This window comes from Ursus maritimus, assembly GCF_017311325.1.
Source record: "Ursus maritimus isolate PB19 chromosome X unlocalized genomic scaffold, ASM1731132v1 scaffold_X1, whole genome shotgun sequence".
Lineage (NCBI taxonomy): Eukaryota > Metazoa > Chordata > Mammalia > Carnivora > Ursidae > Ursus > Ursus maritimus.
In genome coordinates, this window is record NW_024423319.1 from 56,212,194 (window position 1) to 56,216,051 (window position 3,858).

The 3,858-nt window shown below is 36.2% G+C and overlaps 1 pseudogene; it reads left to right on the forward strand.

Annotated features, from left to right (window-relative positions):
• Nucleotides 1–1,948: 1,948 nt before the first annotated feature.
• Nucleotides 1,949–3,550, forward strand: LOC121100419 (annotated as a pseudogene).
• The last annotated feature ends 308 nt before the right edge of the window (nt 3,551–3,858 follow it).

The window sequence follows — 3,858 nt, forward strand, 5'->3', positions numbered from 1 at the left end:
TCAGAGTCTGCTTGAAATTCTGTCTCTCCCTCACCCTCTGCCCTTCCCCCCACTCATGCTCTCTCTCTCTAAATAAATAAAATATTAAAAAATGAAATGGGCAGAAGATATGAATAGACATTTTTCCAAAGAAGACATACAAATAACTAAGACACATGAAAAGATATTCAACATCACTCATCATCAGGGAAATATGAATCAAAACCACAATGAGATACTCCCTCACACCTGTCAGAATGGCTAAAATTGATAACTCAGGAAATAACAGCTGTTCTTGGGAATGCAGAGAAAGGGGAACCCTCTTGCACTGTTGGTGGAAAGTGAAGTGGTGCAGCCAAAACAGTATGGGGTTCCTCAAAAAGTTAAAAATAGAACTACATTATGACCCAGCAATTGCACTACTAGGTACTTACCCAAAGGATACAAAAATACTGATTTGAAGGAGCACATGCTCCCCAATGTTTATGGCAGCATTATCAACAATAGTGAAATTATGGGAAGAGCCCAAATGTCCACTGACTAATAAATGGATAAAGAAGATGTGGTATATATATATACAATGGAATATTACGTGGAGATCAAAAAGAATGAAATCTTGCCATTTGCAACAACATGAATGGAGCTAGAGTGTATTATGCTAAGTGAGTAAGTCAGTCAGAGAAAGACAAATATATGATTTCACTTGTAGGCAGAATTTAACAAACAAAACAGGTGAATATAGGGGAAGGGGAGGAAAAATAAAATAAGATAAAAACAGAGAGGGAAGCAAACCATAAGAGACTCTTAACTATAGAGAACAAACTGAGGGTTGCTGGAGGGGAGGTGGTTGGAGGGATGGGATAACTAGGTGATGGGCATTAAGGAGGGCACATGATGTGATGAGCAATGGGTGTTATACACAACTGATAATATATCTCACATCTTCTTTATTCATTCATCAGTTGACAGGTATTTGGGCTTTCCATTTGTGATGACATGAATGAAGCTAGAGAATATTATGCTATGTGAAATAAGTCAGCCAGAGAAAGACATACACCATATGATTTCACTCATATATGGCATATAAGAAACAAAACAAATGAACACGGGGGAGGAGGAGAAGCGAACCAAGAAACAGACACTTCACTATAGAGAACAAACTGATGGAGAAGAAGTGGATGGGGTTCGGAGTGGGATGGATTAAATAGGTGATGGGGATTAAGGAGGGCACTTGTTGCGATGAGCACCAAGTTTTGTACATCAGTATTGTATCACCAAATTCTACTCCTGAAACTAATTTTATATTGTGTGTTAACTAACTGGAGATTAAATAAAAACTTGAAGAAAAAAGAAGAAACTAAAAAAATGATTTCATTATTATACCAACACTAATAGCAATTATAGCACTACTCAACTTATAGTTCTGCATGATTAGCTCATTCTACATTATTAACCATATTCCCCTCAATAAGACATAAAAATAAAATGATAGTTTGAAAACATAAAGCAACTAATTTATTTATAAACATTAATCATAACCTCAGCAATAACACTCCCACTTACACCAATACTATCAATCTGGACTAGGAAGTTAGGTTAAAAAGACCAAGAGCCTTCAAAACCCTGAGCAAGAGTAATTCACTTAATTCTTGAAAAAGATAAAGGATTGCAAGACTCTATCTACATCAACTGAATACAAATCAAACACTTTAATTAAGTTAAATCCTTACTAGATTGGTGGGTTTCTACCCCTATGAAATTTTAGTTAACAGCTAAAAAGTCTAATGAACTGGCTTCAATCTACTTCTGCAGTCTAGGGGAAAAAAGGAAGGAGAAACACTGGCAGAATTGAAGCTGCTTCTTTGAATTTGCAATTCAATATAATTATTCACTACAGAGCTTGGCAAAAAGAGGGCTTAACCTTTGTTTTTAGAGTTACAGTCTAATGTTTTCCTCAGCCATTTTACCTATGTTCATAAACCACTGATTATTTTTCACAAATCGTGAAGATATTGGCACCCTGTACCTTCTATTTGGTGCATGAGCTGGAATAGTGGGAACCACCCTAAGCCTTCTAATGCATGCCAAACTAGGTCAATCTGGAGCTTTACTGGATGATGACAACATTCCTAATGTAATTGTCACTGCCCACACACATTCATAATAATTTTCTTTACACTAATGTATATTATTATTGGAGGGTTTGGAAACTGACTAGTACCACTAATCATTAGAGCACCTGATATAGCATTTCTCTGAATAAATAATATAAGCTTCTGCCTATTACCACCATCATTTCTACTCTTACAACATCCATAGTTGAAGCAGACACAGGAACTGGTCGGCCTGTATAACCTCCTCTAGCTGGCAATCTAGCACACACAGGAGCAATAGATCTAACTAATTTTTCCCTTCATTTAGCAGGTGCATCCTCAATTTTAGGGGCTATCAACTTCATTACTATATCAACATGAAGCCATCTGCTATATATCAATACCAAACACCTTTATTCATTTGATCTGTCCTAATTACAGCTGTTCTTCTACTTGTGTCCTTCCAGTTTTCGCAGTTGGAATTGCTATGTTACTAACAGACCACAACCTAAATACCTCATTCTTTGACCCCGCAGGAGGAGGAGACACATTCTATAACAGCATCTATATTGATTCTTCAGACACCCTGAAATGTATATCCTACTTTTAACCTGGTTTTGGAATGATTCACATATCGTGACCTATTATTCAGGAGAAAAAAAAGAACCCTGTACATACATAGTAATAGTTTGAGCCATAATATTCATCATCCTAGGTTTCATTGCATGAGCTCACCATATATTTACTGTAGGCATGGATATTGACACATAGCATACCTTACATCAGCCACCGTAATTATTGCTATCCCAACAGGAATAAAAGTATTTAGTTGACTAACAATCTTTCATGGAGGTAACATCAAATGATCACCAGCCATACAATGAGCCCTGGGTGTTTTCTTTTTATTCACAGTGGTGGGTCTAACAGGAATTGTATTGGCTAATTCATCCTTAGATATTGTCCTCCATGACACACATTATACATAGTAGCACATTTCCACTGTGTCTTATCAATAGGAGTATTCGCTATCGTTAGAGGTTTCATTCATTGATTCCTTCTATTTTCAGGCTGCACACTCGATTCTACCTGAGCAAAAATTCACTTCACAATTATGTTTGTTGAGGTTAATATAACCTTCTTCCCACAACACTTTCTCGGCTAATCAAGAATACCTTGATGCTATTCCAATTATCCAGATGTATACATAACATGAGATACCATCTCACCTACAGGCTCATTCATCATATCAAAGCAGTAATATTAATAATTTTAATAGTTTGAGAAGTCTTAGCATCTATACAAGACGTAGTGTGATAGAAGTGATTAATACCATCCTCAAAAGACTGCATTGGTGCCCTCCTCCATATCACATATTTGAAGAATCCACTTACATAAATCGAAAATAAGAAAGGAAGGAGTCGAACCCTCTGGAATTGGTTTCAAGCCAATATCATAACCACTATGTCTCTCTCAATAAAGAGATATTAGTAAAAATTACATAACTTTGTCAGGGTTAAATTATAGGTGAAAATCCTTTATATCTCTATTGCATACCCCCTTTATATTAGGTTTCCAAGAATCAACATCTCTAATCATAAAAGAGCACTTACATTTTCCTTTTTTTAAAATAATTTTTATTTTGTTATATTAGTCACCATACAGTACACTTCTAGTTTTTGATGCAATGTTCCATGATTCATTATTTGCGTATAACACCCAGTGCACCATGCAATATGTGCTCTCCTTAATATCCATCACTGGCCTATCCCAATCCCCCAGCCCCCTC